Source organism: Vidua chalybeata, chromosome 12 (genome assembly GCF_026979565.1).
Source record: "Vidua chalybeata isolate OUT-0048 chromosome 12, bVidCha1 merged haplotype, whole genome shotgun sequence".
Classification (NCBI taxonomy): Eukaryota; Metazoa; Chordata; class Aves; order Passeriformes; family Viduidae; genus Vidua; species Vidua chalybeata.
In genome coordinates, this window is record NC_071541.1 from 16,407,691 (window position 1) to 16,423,846 (window position 16,156).

The 16,156-nt window shown below is 43.1% G+C and overlaps 1 protein-coding gene across 2 annotated transcripts in view; it reads left to right on the forward strand.

The window, feature by feature from the left end:
* Positions 1–7,701: 7,701 nt before the first annotated feature.
* Positions 7,702–16,156, forward strand: part of LOC128794391 (high mobility group protein HMGI-C-like) — a 52,395-nt gene continuing 43,940 nt past the window's right edge. The window contains exon 1 of one of the 2 annotated variants that reach the window (XR_008433077.1): positions 7,702–8,037. The gene's annotated coding sequence lies outside the window, so the exon portion shown is untranslated. The remainder of the gene's footprint in view (positions 8,038–16,156) is intronic. The other variant, XM_053954193.1, reaches the window with a different exon arrangement.

Sequence of the window (16,156 nt, forward strand, 5' to 3'; positions counted from 1 at the left end):
GAGACTGTGACTGCAGTGGAGTTCATTTAGTCTGACTTTCAGCTTGAGCTGCTTCCAACACTGTTGCTTTCCCTGATTTTTTATGCCAGCTTACAGGTGATCTCACAAATGTTAGAAGAGACTAAAAGGAGGCTGTATGAGCAGCTGGCCCTGACCCATTATGTTTAAGCTTCAGGGAAGCTGATGTGAAAAATCTGCTTTTATAGTGGGGGAGGGATGTTTTACCAAAACCAAGAGCTGTTTCCATGCTGTTCCCAAACAACTGCAAATCTGTGCTTAACACTTCAGGGAGAAGGGGAAGGATACTTCCTTTGGCCTGCCTGTGTCACCATGTCAACACACCCAAAAGTCATGTCTGCAGGTGACCTACCAAATTTTCAATATATAAAATTCAGAAGCAGTAATTTGCTAAGGTCTATTTTCCTGAAGGTCATGGGGTTCTCAAAGCAGAAGAATCACTGAGAGATACAGTTCTAATTGTACATGACAGTGGTCTGATTAATTTAATTTAAATGAGTCTTCCAATCTAAAAGCAATAGTAGTCCTTCTTAGTTGGACTGCATAATTTTCTATGCCCTGTAATGATTCTGCTGTTTAATGAGGATCAGCCTGGCCATTTCAGAAGACTTTAGACTGGGGCCAGTTTCCTTCAGAAATAGGAACATGCAGCATTGTTTCCATTACTGAATTACTTATTAAGAGGGATAAAAATCTACTATTTCTTTTTGATCTTTTCCTGCAAAGACAGTTTGAAATGATCTTTTCCAAGTACTTTCCAAGGAACTCACCCCTTTTCTCTCTGAAGAAGCTCTTACTCTGTTTACCTGTTGTAATGGAGGCTCTGTATGGGACTGCCTTAAAAGACCACTCAATAGTTTCAGAAACCACAATTCTCTGTAGACAGTATCAGCTGCTGGTTTCCTATAGAGTGCAGCTCAAAGCAACAGATTTGGAGTCTACAGCAGCACCTGATGTGAGCCCAGGTTTTGTCAAAGTCTGTCTTTCACACATCACATTTCCCTGCTGCTCAGAACTGACAGCAGACTGTTACCAAAACAGCCTCATACTGGAGGCTCTCTTACTGGAGCCGTCAGGATTCTCCGAAACAATCCTTACATTTTCATTGTAACCATAATTTTGATAATTTGACCAGACATTCTGACCCAATTTCCAGACCTAAGAGATTCTGGACAAATAACCAGACCTTTTTTTTGGATATTCATACAAGTAATTACCACAATACTAATTACAATTGCTTGTTTTGTTCCAAACTGGAGAGGACTTAACCTTCCTGGTATCACTGGAAACTTCCTATTTTGCAGCTCTCTTCAAATACTAACTTCATTTTTTGGGGTCTACTTTGAGTATAACAATTTAGTGACTTCTATCACTCATTTCAAGGGGAAAATCTTGGAAGTCTTTTCCAACCGTAATGATTCTAAAGATCGGGCCCTACACAAGTGCTTAAGTTGGAGTTACTGCTATATAATATTGTCCCAAGTTACAACCCTTGAAAAGCTAATTTTGGGGTAGCCCAACCAGTAACTCCACCTGACTTTCCATGGTTGCTGAAGTTGTTATTTAGTCTGTACCCTGATGCTTCTGCTCCCCCAGTGACCTTTTACTAACCAGTGCCCCATGATATTTAGCAAGAATGTTCCAGAGTTCTAAGTTTTATAGAATTTTAGTGTGTGGCAAGTATAGAAATGAACAAATAAATTTATATGATAGACATAGAAATGAGTCTTCTCTTTAATTTGCACAGTTGCAGCAAAAGCTCTAAGTTCCTTCTCCCCACACATTGCCAGTTTGCCTCAGTCCTGAACCAGTAGATCTGTACAGAGGCAGCTAAGATACCTGAGCCCTAATGGTCAGTTTACAGCTCCAGAGAACATCAGCTAGTTTTAGGTAATAAATGTCCATCAGGCCTTCAGTCCAACACTGATTTCTGCCAGCTTAAAATCAGGGGCATACAGGCAAAGACTGATCACAGTCCTCTGAAATTTGTCTCATAGGCAGCCTTGAGGCTTTTACAGATCTCCCTTATCATCTTTGGTGTCTTGGAAATCTGTATTTCTACTAATTAGCCAACTATTGGAAAATATGGCTGGACACTGCCATTGGCAGAATTAGGCTGGCTTTCCCCAGTCTGTCATTGTCCTGCATGGCTCTAGAGATGGCAATTTGCTGTTGCTGGCTTATATGGTGTAGCAAGACACTGAGGAACTTACAGCTCATCTTTTATATACTTAGAAAGGAATGTCAAGATGATGCAGTGTTGTCTCTCACTCCCCCTTTTCTTATTTTATGTAGAATAAGAGCCCACGAATGTGAGGAAAAACAGCCATGGTTGCAGTCAAGGCATTGTGCAAGTCTTCCTCCTACAGCAATGCTAGTGTAACTTAGTCTAGTTTGGGTTTTTTGGTTTTTTTTTTTTCCAAGTGTGGCCTCCCACACTTTGTGCTAAAGTCCCTTCCAAATCAGTTTTCAAATGTTGCCTTCTCACTCTGACATGTGACAGCACCTGAGGTGTACTCTCAGAGGCACTCTCAGTTAATGCTGCAGCAATCCAGGTACATATTCATCTTTGTGAATGCACTTCTGCACCTCCTCATTCCTAGACCTGGATCTTTGCTAAAAGATAGTCATAACCCCAGCAGAGTGTGCAACAGCAACTCTCACCTTGGTCTATTGAGCCAGGCTGGCAGATTGAGCTAATCAGCATGGTTTACTCCTATGGTGAAGGCAGGACAGAAATTAGCTCAGGACAGAAAAGGCAGCTTTTGTTCTTGTCTTACTAATGACTTATCTGCTATTGTCCTTTAGCCCTTCCTTTCTACTTGCTTGGGACATATTTCCTGCAGAAACAGACTACAGAGAGGTGATCTGACTAAAGTAATCTTCTGTGCTTCTGGAATGAGTCTAAAAGCAGCAATAGCAAGTACTTTAAAGCTCCTTATTGAAGTGACCCTGCTGTACATTAGGATGTACCAAAAGAGATGGACTAAAGCAATCAGATGTCTACAGGTATCTCATCACTTTTTGTCTAGTCAAGCCTTGTAATTCTTTTTTGTTAACTACCTATAACCAGATAAAATACGAGGACGTCTGTGAAAAGCAGTTGCTGTAGCAGACAAGATGACTTCTGAGGGGACAGTTTCAGCAGTGTTATTGAAGCCACGCTTTTTTGCATTGTTCTGAAGTGAAACAGGAAAGCTACAACATCATTCTTGTTGAACTGCAGGTATGGTGACAGCTTCATGTATTAGTGATCATTTAACACCTTGTTAGTCCTTGGGGACCCCTGCAGAATTAAAGTTGTGTTTCACCAGGCGATGCGCACGCAGGCAGTGGCGTGAACAACTTCCAGGATAATAGTTGTACTGCTAGCACTGGCTTTAAATGTTAAGGGAATTGTGTGTCTCTATTAAGGTAAATATTGAGTATCTATCACTGTGGCATTTCTGGAATTGAGGTCTGTGTTAATCAGGAGGCCATTATTAAACAACCACAAATCACAGGCACAAGTAAGCAACCTTTCACTCAGCTTTGCTTCCTGCTTTCCTATATTTAGCCAGGCTTACACTGGATCTGCACAGGCACACAGAGGTACCTAGCACAGAATCACAGGCAGGAACTACACATGCCATTTCAACTTAAGGACTAGAGCTTCCTTAGCAGCAGAGGGGACAGAGGGACATGAAAGGATGGCAAAGGGAAAAAACTAAGGAGGGGCACCAGTTAAATAGATAATCACCCAGATGAAGAAGTAAAACAGAAGCATGAATGTTTACATGAAGCAGGGAAAGAAGGATTAGAAAGTAAAAAATGGGAATGGAGACTTTCCAGAGGTAAAGTTGAAAAAGAAAAGCATACAACAAAAGGAGAGTTCCATTAAAAAGAAAGAAAGGAAATACCACAAAGTAGGCACAAAAATGAGCATCTGCTCTAAAGAAAGCCTGTGACTGGAATATTGCAAAGAGAACAATGAGGTGATCCATGGCCAAAAATTTGCACTGTTTCTCATTAATACTGAGATGCTAATGGCTACCTTCCCCAAATCTCCTCTTTCCCAGGGTACCCTTTCTTTTTGAAATGTTCTGCTTCAAATACAAAATTGAGGCAGTTTCACCAACAGGGAATCCACCCCTGCTGTGTTGAGCTTTCAGGTTGAGTTGGCTGTTCCAGACAAGTCTGAGTCTTTATCAGTCAACACCAGGCTCTTCCTTTAATGTATGTTACTTGCTTTCCTATTACTGTTATTGCTATTTTGTTCCAAAAGTTCACTCAGACTTTGATCATGGTCAAATTCAACTGTGATAATAATTTTTAAAAAAATTCAAGTAGTAATAAGCAAAGGAATTAATGTTATTCCTCAGTCCAACAAAAAGATTATTTGAACAATGTACTTTTCATCAGGAAACATCCATTTACTGAAGCTGTTCCTGGAAATTTTTGAATCAGCTAAGGTGACAAGATGGACATGTAGCAGTTCAGTAAAGCTTCTTTATCTGGAAGACTGTGTTGTTGCAGTGTCAGACAATCATGCAGTCTGATCGCTACAGGCAAAAAGAAAATTGGGCTTGTATCCCTGAAGAAGGATCATCTCTGATAGCACAGTGTTTCCTAATATACTGTGGGGGCATTAAAGGAGAAGTGCCTCCTATGGGCTTCTTGCCTCCACAGCTCCAGGGGGTTTTGAGCAACCACAGAGGACTGGCTTGAAAAGCTGATCTGCCTCAGACCTACAGTCCTGTCAGATCTCAGCCACTGTCCCAGGGCTGCAGTCCATGGGCAGAGCAGCAGCTCCTGATGATGCCAGCAGATAGAGAGCCCATGTGTGCATGGATGTGAGACTGAATATGCTCTCTTGGGGCGTGTATTGTCTTGGGCTTTGGAGGGAGGTTGCTACTGCAGCTTTTATTTAAGTTTTTCTGGTCGTTAGGCCTCTGCTCTTTTTAGTTCTTATTGTTCTCCTTCCACCCACCCCCGACATAGTCAAACATGGCCTCGGGTTCAGCTTCCCAAATCAGCCTCCACAAACTTGACTGGCCAGATCTCCACAGGGAACAAAGTCACATAGATTTCTGTGACAAAGCCCATTGATCTGACAGGGGTTGAGATAAATCTGCCTCAAAAAGTTAAAGCAATAGAAATCCGGATCCGCAATGCAAGATTTCAGTGACAAAACCAGGGAGCTGACAGGGACTCAGACAAATCCATCCATGCTGAGTGACTGTGCATTCATTCCACACACAACTGCCTGCTTAAAGAGATAGTGATGAGAGATCCCCACACAGCATCTAACACGGCATCGGCATTTGTTAGGAGATTAGTGTCGGGAGGGAAAAATACCCAATTAAAGAGGTATTACTCTGCCACTGGGGGACTGGGAGTAAGTAGCAATAATCATGCCAGCCACTGCCACAAAAACAGTGCTGTGAAGGAAAAAATGGAATGTAAAAGGGTCTGAAGAAGAAAGAGAAAAGCAGAGTGTATTCACAGTTTTGGAACTGTGGCAATGAAACAGCTCCAAAGGAGATAACCAGCTCAGACTCTAATTTAAAAACTTATGGGATCAGGACAAAAAGCAGTCTACATAGCAAAATGCCAAGTAGATCATTCGAGGTCCATGTGTTCCTGTCCAGCTGGGAGAATTACAGCAGAAAGAGTGACTGCAGGGTGGTAGAAGCTGGTGCTTAGAGCAGGCTATTGGTGCATTTATACTGCCACAGCAGAGACTGCTTGAGACGTAAGAACATGGGAGTATGAGGAATTGCTTCCTGGAGCAGAGCACTGGACCACACAGCAAAAGCACATGCCCTTCAGGGGGAGCCTGGGAACTGTGGCACTTTCTGCTCTTTCTCTCCATGTTCAGAAATGCTGGATCAGTGATGCTAATGGACTCATCCCTGCCCTGTTTTCAGTAGCCACTTGTAGATCTGTTCTTGAATTTGTCTAATAACACACTCCTCCTTACTCCTCCTTTGCAGGCTGGCTGGTGACTTGTGTTTAATTAAAAAAAAAATTAAAATAATAATAATAATAATAATAAATTAAGAAGAAGACCTGTGTCCAGAGCAGTAGCTTCATGCTTGGAAAACTCTGACTCCATTTCCTGCTATGTGGTAGGAAAGGTGCTGAAATTGAAGCTTTTAGATTCTTAAAGATGATGATTTTCAGAAACAAACATATCTAATTCCCATTGATATCAATCAAAAGGAAATAGACTCCCCAGGGCTTTTCAATTCAGCAATTTGAATTGCAGTTATGCATTTCATGGTTTGAAAAGTGTATCAGCCAACTCTGCATTCATAAGTTTCTTAAGGACCTTTAAAAATGTGCCTTTACTCTCTGTGCCCTAACCTCCAAGTCCTAAGGAGAAGGTTAGAGCTGCCCATCTCAGAGAGGTGTGATAAGGAGAAACACATCAGATATCATGAAGGGTTCATCTGCTAAGGCAAAGGAATGTCTAATGAAGATCGAGAACTGTCAGAGTTTCACATTTGCCCGGGGCACTCGGCTGAGGATCAGCCAGTGAAATGACCTTTCCACACTCACAGAGAAGCCCTGCACACACGACAGTGTAACCATGGTGGGGAAATGAGGTGTGGAGGTGAACAGTGAAATATAGCTGCAGGGATGCTGCAGACAACTCTCTCTCTGTCTCTCTCTGAGTCAGAAACACTCCCCAGCTAAAGGGAGTGTATGAGTGCTATATGGTCTTTGTGAAATTCTCCAAGACCCACATCAGCTCTGGTGTTAGTGCCAGCTCTCCTGAGACTGCTGAGGTGGAATGGAGGCCAGTGGCAGAAGGTTACCATGCCTAGTGAAGGTAACTCCACATCCTCAGGTGACAACAGATGACACAAAACTTGTCACCAACTAGAAAATCCCTGTTTGCACATGCTTGCTATGGAACATGCCAGGGAGATGCTGCCTGTGTAATGTCAGGAGAAGCTCCTGTTCTCAGGAGGATTTCCTTTTGACTGTCCCCTCCAAAGGCACAGACATTTGTCATGCTTGCTTGCTTTCTCACCTGCTGTTCTATCTTCTAACTATTCCAGGTACCCATCTGCTTTCAAGTTGCTCATCAGTTTTCTTGCCTAGGAATGTGAAACAGCAAGAGCACCTCATGCACTGAAGCAATTTTTCTGTAATGGATAAAGAACTACTGCAGCCAGGTATTCTATTTACAGCTTAGAACACAAACTCAGCGTCCCACTGTTGTTACTGCAAGCACCAATCTCTGCAGATGAGCAAAATGAGAATGACTTGGATGTAGGGATTTGCCTTTTAGAGAGCATACGGTATCGGTTAAGGCAGCATAACCCACAGACCAGAACACTCTCATGGGATGAGTGATACACTTCTGGCTTGCCAGCTGCTGGCTGAGTCTGGGCCAAATTGCTGAGCAAGCAATAGTTTTTCACTTTTGTCTTCCTGGCAGGTTCCAGTGCTAACTGGTTGGAAAACTTGGTGCCTTTAGACTCAGACAGATCCAATGGCTGCACAGAAATGCAATCCACGTGTCATGGAGAGGCTGTGACACCATCTGTCAGGGCCTTTCTGCTAATACTGCCTACAGGTGATTTCCCTTCTGGCCCAGACAGTCTGGGACTCTGGTTTACTATCTAAAGGAGGTGTATGTGATTCAACTATTAATAGTATCCATCTCTAGTGTACTTCTTTCAGTGTCATGTAATTCTTAGAAGCAGCCATCTCATCATGGAGCCATCCTGCTGCTGCAGCCCATGCATCAGAGTGACCGTGGATCCAGGGAATTACTGGAATGGCTGAACAACACCCAGGGAGGGTCCTGTGCCGAGGGCAAGCTCCAAGACCTGGGGTGTGCCGCAGCAGTGCAGCCATTGCCCGGGCACAGAGGCTCCCTTCCTCCCTCCCCTCGGCCTCCTCCCTGCCCCCGGCCGGCCCGGCCCGGCCCAGCCCAGCCCATCTGCCCCGTGCTGGGCCTTCAAACGCGTCAATTGCCGCCCTGCCGCCGCATCCTGCTCGCTCCGTGCCTCTCCTGTGCTGGTAAGCAGCGGCAGCTGTTCTAATGCCTTTCCTCTACTTGCCCTGAAAGAGTTGGTGGTTTGTTTTCTGGGTTTTTTTTGTGGTTTTGACATGAATCAGAAGTAATATAGAGCAAAAGAATGGAGGTAGAAGGGAAGCTCTACGGGTCCTGCAGCCTGTACTTCCCCCTCTTGAGGTGATGCATGGCTTACTAATTTGTCTCCCAGGAACTGAGGGTTCTAGTTAATGTTAAAAGTGATGTTCTGGCAAAATATCTGTCCCATATCATGGTTAAAGTTAAAAAGCTATCCATAAAACCCGGTCCTTGCCACATTTATAATGTTCTTAATCAGTTCAGAATGTTCTCCACAGTATCCTATTTGCCTCTTATCACCAAGCTTCTAAACTTGTGATAGCTAGCACCTCTGTAATTATAGAAAATAAGTGTTTCACAGTGTTGGGCTCCCCAGCAGGAAAAAGCTTTAAGCTGTAGTCTTGGCTCCCCCACAAGTGTTTTATCTTCTACTCACTGGTTGATTTGTGGAGCTGCTGGTACTGTTTCAGCTCCACGACTCAGATGCTGAGCTCCCTGAAAGGGCTGTGAGATTCCAGAGCTGTAGAAAGCATCATTATTATGTCTATTTTTATAGATAAGAAAAAGCATGTTTGCAGCAAACAACAACAAAAAAGTATTTCCCTGCTTTGCGTGTGATGTACAGAAAAAGGTATATTGCTCAGCTGTTACAGTACCTCATATCAGTGAAATATAGGGTGTTCCTCAAGTTGTATTACAGCTGCAAAATCTGTTTCCTGAAATATTAGGCATGCCAGCTGGTTTGGATGTAAATAATAAGCATGTCCATTTTTAGCTTTTCAGAGGCGCAGGAAAGCCATTCATTCCAGTGCCATCTTGAACCTTCACTCTCTGGGGGTAACTGTTGGGTGTTTCTGTGCCCTGGAAATTTGATTTATCTGAAAACAAGTTTCCTTTCCTCCACTTTGGGCTATTCTCTCAAGAGAGGTTAAGCTGTGCTTCAGGCAGCAATGAGCCCTGAGAACAGAAGACAATTTATTGAGCGTTTCATAGCAATATTAATCTGGAGCAGGTGTTTGCGTCAAAACATTATAAGCCAGGTCTCCTAAAATCAAGGTGTGACTTAAATTCTGTGATATTTACTAACATATACACTCAGAGACATCATTCAGTTTCTTTAGTGTCTTACAAAGGATGTAAGTGACGTACAACTGTCTGGTTTTTTCATAGTTTCCTTTTAAATGTAGTTATTCTAGCCATTTTATTTAAAATTAAATTACTGTTTAATTATGTAATCCAGACACTGGAGCTTTAGTGAAAGGGTCAGGTATGGTTATATCCTATATAAAATAGGTGAGATTTGACAGAGCTATTTTAGGGATTTGCCTGGGTTGTTTTCTCAGGCTCCTTTCCTCCCCAGTGAATTTATTGTAATTAAGAGCTAGTGCTGTGGGTGCTCTGTAGGATTGGTATCAGTGTTTAGCTGTACCCTAAAAATAAACATGTGCAGAAATTTATTATTCTGACCAGCAGGGGGTTTGATCTGGGAGAGAGAGCAGACTTTTGGGGACAGCAGATGAACTGTGTTTTAATAGGGTTGGTTTTTGCTCAGGCTCTGTAGTTACAGGTCTGGAGGCCACTGTCATAAGCAATATCCTCTCTCATGCTCCAGTGGGATGGGATTTTATGCAAGAAACACTGCCATTCTTGACAAGCAAAGGAAACTGTTCTTGCCCCATTACAGATGGGCCTACATATAAAGGACCTACAGCAAGAAAAGGCATGAGCATGCAAGTGAAAAGATAATTTTTTTCATTCTGCATGCAAGACCTACAGCTCTCAGGAACATGAGTTAATTGCAGAGCGGTCAAGAAATGAAGCAAATATGGAAATGTATAGTACTGTACAATCTGTAGTCTTCTCACTTCATCCACCCCCTTCCCTCAAGTCTGAGCACTGATCACAGCAAAGTACTGCATTTTTTTTTTCCCCTCTTTGCTGATCCTGTCAAACCTGCATGTCCCAAACCCCGTGTGTATAGCACAGCACCCTCTGGAGCTGCTGAAGGGCATCAGTGCTCACAGTCACAGGGCACACTCAGCAGCATCCTCACTGTGAGCTCTGCTACACAGGATCAAGAGACAAAAGTAAAAACTCAAGGGAGGAAAAGCATTGGGTTTATTTTAGTATTACGGTGCTGGTATGGTTGTCAGTGTTTCTTGGAATATGTACACGTTACAAGATGTGTTCTTTATGAATTTTTTATTGATCTTGCCTCAGTGACTGTGATTAATAGTATTTTCCTCCAAAAATGTCAGCTCTGCCAATAAATCTGATTTTCTTCCCTGTCCATGCTTCTGTTCCTTCAATCCCTGGAGAGGATTAATATGAGAGGAAGCTGAAGCTGAGGGGGAACGTTCTCAAGGACCACACCATCACCATATGTGACTCCATTAACCCAATCAAATTCCTTTATTATCACCTCTTAACTGCAGTGGCATTTTGCATCTGCTTAGTGGGGGCATCTGTGTTAGATCTGTGTATGGACGATGGGAAAGGGTTTCTTATTTCAAAGAATTCAGTGCCTAATGAGCTGTACACAGGGATTGTATCAAACTATATTCAAAGATTATTAGGACTACAGTGCTTGGAGACTGAAGTATTTTACAGCTTTTAGAGGAATATATAAATGCCATGTTTGTTTCAGAAGGACTCTGCCAGATTTCATCTCTTGGGCAGAGAGGCAATTACTTCCTAATCACTAATCAAACAAAAGGTGATGCAATAGCAATATATCACCTCCTGCCTACAGCTTGCCCCTCCTAATTTGTGTGCTGAAATGTAGTCTCTGCTGGTCTATCCCTTCATATTAAAGCTAGAGGGAATCTGCAGTTCAGCAGTGGGTTTAACTCAAAGAAGATTATTCATCAGAACTGGAAGACTTGTTTTCCAGTCATTTGCCAAAATTGGGAAAAGCTGTTTTTTTAAGTGCAAGCTCAGAGCTGTACAGTGTTTAGTTGACTACCTTCTTTATGGAGCTCAAGGGAAACTGAGGTACCTAAATGTCTTTGTGGGCTGTCTTAAACACCGCTGGAGAGGAAGAATAAGCAATGTGTGTTACTGCTCTGCCTGTGAGTCTGCAGCTAAACCACTATTAAAGCTGAATGCTGTGAAGGGTTAGGCTGTTTCTGGAGTGAGAAATTCTCCAAGCAATGGGTGGGATACCAGGAAAGGGGAACCAGCTGTTATCAAATAAAATTATTTCCCTTGAATTTCTCCCTTGGATTAGGAAAAACTTCAAGGAACAAGGCAATTTGGCATTTTTTTTCCTCCGTAGCTGAGAGAATTTCTGCGATATCCGTTGAGAGAACCAATCAATAAGTAAATTGATTGAAGATGAAATTGAATGCTTTTTGCTTTTGCACCTCAGAAAATGAGAATGTTGCATGGCTGCATTTGCCTGCTGTGGACACAGTCACTGGTGTCTGCCAGCAAGTTGGCAGTGCTGGATGTGTTCCTGTCTTTGAGAGGGGAATATCTGTATCTGTGGCTCCGTGCATGCTGCTCGTGTACAGCTGTTCTGGCCCTGCTCTGCCTGTGGGCATCAGCCAGCAATCCTGAGGTGCTGAGGTCAGAATTAACAATCTGCATCAGAGCCTCTGCCCTCAGCAAGGATTTTTCTCATTAACTGATGCTGAAGTTCTGTTTCCTAATAAGTTTGCATGTGGTTGTGTGGAGTCTCCATAAATGACTGTGTGTATCCCCAAAGGATGTATGTGTGGTGTTTTTCAGTAGGTGTGTAAAACTATGCTGCCAATTTTGCACAAATATATTTACTTTAGATACATCTTCTGCGACTGAAGAGGCAAATTGGAAATATTTGTGTAATAATTACTCATGGAGGGCCAGCATCTGAACATGTCGGAAATTAATTTGGTGGAATGTGTATGTGATTAGTCTGGATGCTGATGCTATCTTGATGAGTACTTTCATTTTTACAGATTTCTTTTTCATGAGGAATATACAACAACACTGTGATGTGGAGTTAATGAAGGTTGGGTTTTATTTTGGAGGACATATATATAATTGCAGGGAAATAAAACATCTGTGCAATGTATATTGCATATCTGTATCTGTCCTTAATTGTTACAGTTTTTATCTTTGCATTTTCAGAGCTGGAGACTGTGGAGTGTTATTGAATCTTTATTGCTTCTGAGATCCTAGATTGATATTTGGAAATAGTGAGCTATATAACACCACTGAACTGATTCTTCTTTCTGTGCAATGCAGCTTTAAATTTCTAAAGAGTCAAAGCTGCATCTTAAAATAAGATGCGGGTGCAGACTCCACTTCCTGGAGCCTTTGCTTTTGTTCTTTCTCGTTTTTAGCTTAAAATAAGTCATTCGGAATAAAAGCCTATTTTTGTTCTTTGTGGGTGGGAAAAAAACTTGACTCCCTTGGTTCTCATCCTGTGCACATCAGCGTGATGTATGTACACCCGGTGTTAGTATCTGGGAGATACCAGATAAAGCCTTCAGTTACTTTGATCTACTAGTCATGTGTTAAAAGTGGGAATAAAAGTTCCTTTCTAAAATACAGAGATTTTGAGATATTTGCAGTATTGTGCTTTTCATCCCTCTGCATTTTATCAATATAGGAAGCTAATGTGGAGGGACCACTTGGACCATTGCATGGAGCAGGAGACCACCCTTATTGCAGAACAGAGATCTTGTAACACATGAGCATGAAACACAAGGCCTTAGGAGAAGGTGTGCTGTGCCCCCCTTGCTGAGGGGGCAAGTGGAATTTCTGTAGTCCCCAGAAGTTCTATTTAAATTACAGAAACAGAAAATAAAGCTTATGAGGCCATTTCTTCCTTTCCCTCGGTTTCCCAAGGCAGGATTTTTAATACTTAGACCATTTTTGACAGATGACTGTTTAGCCCGTTCAGAAAAATTCAGATGATGGAGAGACTATAACTTCCCAAGGCAATCTATTCCAGTGCTCAACTGTCCCAATCATTATTCACATTTAATCTGTGGAGGATAAAGGCTGACATAGCCTTTCCATACAAAAGGAAAGAACTTTTAGAAAATACAGGATCTTTAATTTCAGTGGGCTGTTTCTCCTGTGATGTGTAAGATGGTTCCTTCCCAGCAGACACAGGTGTGGCAGTGCTTAGGTTTATCCAGAGCTGTTTGTGAGTCTGAGGGCTCAGGAACTCACCCCTCCTTATAGTGGAGCAGCATGGGTGCCAATACATTCTTTGTTCTCCCAGAAATTTTGTATAGCTAGAACTTAGGAGTGTGGTCCAATTTTATGGGATTTCTGGACATGTGCAGGACCATACGCATTTACATGTGAGACCCCTGAGGAGAGCAGGACTGCAGCTGCAGGGGTATTTAACACCCACGTGTAATGTATGCAGGGAGGGCAGGGAGAAGAAGAGAGGAGGGATATTAAAAACATAAGGAAGGGTTGGCAGAGATGCACAGGAAGGGGTTTAGAGTCCTGGTGGCTGTGTGCTGTTGTCAGAATAGAAATGCAGAAGCTCAGTACAGTCTGTGTTTGTGTCAGTTTCCCAGTGCAGAAGTGCCGCCATGCAAATTGGTTGTGCTGCTCTGTAAGCTGTCACACAGGGTGTGTTTGAGCCATGAGTTAGAATTCTGCTACATTTGGGTAGGATGCTGGGGGAATGGTCCAACCAGGTTGATCAGGACCAGCGGCTGATAAGCTCGTTCTGCAGGGCAGAAAGTGTCACTTACTTTGTGCTGTACCTGATCCAAGCTCTGTGCTGCCACCAAACGAACTGTAAGAGGAATTACATTATTTTTTTCTAGTGGCATGCATGCTCACAGGGAAATCTGCAGGTGTAGGAAGGTGTGCTGTTAAGGTTTGTACTGTCACAGCTGGGGCGTGGCCAGAGCTCTTGACACAGCTTGGATGAAAAAAGAACTTGCTATGCTGCCTTGCTCTTAAGGTAGCTGGATGTCTCAAACAACAGTTAAGTGTCTTTGGTGGACAGTGGCCACCTGGATTTATTCAGATGCTGGGCTAGAGTGAATAGCTGTCTTGCACTGTTTAGCAAGCTATTACTTGGAGATTTGGACTCTTAAGCAGACAAAGACACCTGAGACAGTGGATCCTTGGATATGTACACTGGCTGTAATTTTTTTCCCCCCTAGATGCACACGGGGTAGCTCAGGTGTCCCCACTGTGTGCCTAGTGTCTGTCCCAAACCAGCCTCTCTTAGGTGGCCTGAGAGCTCTCCTTAGACAGCACCTTTGGTTTTCTTGGTGGAGGAACAATGTATGTGAACATTCAGACCTCCTGCCCCTGCTGTAGCTCATGCAGGGGGGACACTGAGTTGGGAGCAACCCAGGGCTGTGTTCCAGCACAGTCTCTGACAGGGAGCTGGTTTGTTAATGGTTTCCTGGCATCTTGGACTAGCAAGCTGTTCTCAGCTTTCAAAACTTTATTGTCAAAATTTTAACTGATGACTGTTAAATTTCACTGTTGCATTTGATTTGGAACTGCTGCAAATTAAATTTGACTTCATGAACCACTCTTTACAATGCTGTCTGCTGGAAGGGATCTGAGAGCACCACCTGAGCCAATCTCTGGGTCAGGTTGCCTTCCCTGAGCTCTCTTTGTGGCTGAAGCAGATAAAATTTTCCCTTGGTTCTCATTCTGTCAGGTGTTTAAGAGCATCCATAATAGTTTAATTAAAATGGCAAAATGGAGTAAATCTAATAGCTAGCTCTAGGTTATACAAATACCTTAGACCTGAGAGTGTTTTTAGGTACAGAAGGGTTAACTGCACAGAGTTTCATACTTGAATGGAAAAAGAATGACACCTTTTTGTTATCAGCCGTTTTGGTGCTGTCTTTTTTAATCATTTCAGGCTTTGAACTCCTGCTCTGAAAGAAAGTCTGTCTCTTCATCTTCAGCGGCTGCCAGGTCTGTAGGTCTAATCAATGCAGGTTATTGATAGCAAATCAATTAATGCAGACAAAAGATCAAAATTAAGGGGCTTTCACTAAATTAATAAGTGATTCCAAGTCTTTTAACAGAGTGCCTGAGATAAGGGCAGCTCAGTCTTCTGGGACAGCAGCCTCTACTCCTGTTTCCAAAGACAATCAGCTGGAAAGAGCGAGCTGTGCTTTTTACATCTTTTTCCCCCATTTAAATAACCCGTTTTGTTCAATAAGAAGTGCTTAAAATCTGAGTCCAGCAAGGTTGCCAGGAAGCAGGTCCTAACTGAAAAGAGTAGATTTATCTGCAGAAGGGTGTGATGGTCTCATTCAGTTGATTGAGGGAGGACCAATTATTTCAAAAGCCAAATTTATGTAAGATCCCAGCCAACACCAGAGTTAAGGTTTGTTTCCATAGCAGATATATCTGAAATTGATCTAGAAGTGCCCACAGAATCAGCTAGGTGCAGAATTACTACAATAATGTGGAGCTCTTGCCAGACCCAGCCCTTCTGCCCTGTGGCAGGCCCTCTTCAAAGAAGGTGGGCAAGGCTCAGTCCAAACTTCTTGCAGTCGGTGGTCCTACACAGTTTCCTGCCAGGAATGTCAGATGCTTGACACTGTGGGGCTGGGATTTACTACTGCCAGTACATCCCAGCCTCATCAGCCTCTCCCAGCAGATTGGTTGGAGGCCTGGAAGCTGGGAGCTCCCTACCAGTTAGAGCAGCTTTTCCACCCTTCCTTCTGCTTTAACCAAGGGAAACAAATGAACTGTGCCATGCAGGAAGAAGAGAGCATCTCTTATAGTTTCCACATGTGTATAGTGCTGCCTGCTATTTCTGCCTGTTTTCCTGCTTAATAACAAGGACAATTCTTTGAAATGCCAGAAACTCTCCTGCTGTGACAGTAATTAACAGGGGTGGAGATGGGGCTGGGAAGCAGCTTACAGAAGCACAAATGCAGTGTGTAGCTCCCTGAGGATGAAGAGTGGCTCAGTTCCCTCTGTGAGTCTCACTTGCAGTTTGGTGGAAACACTGTCTCCCTGTTTAGGCCTGTCTTTGTTTAGTCAGGTCCTTGTGCCATTGGTGCTTGGCACTGCCCAGAGGGGCTGCATGCTGTTCCCAGGTGCTGA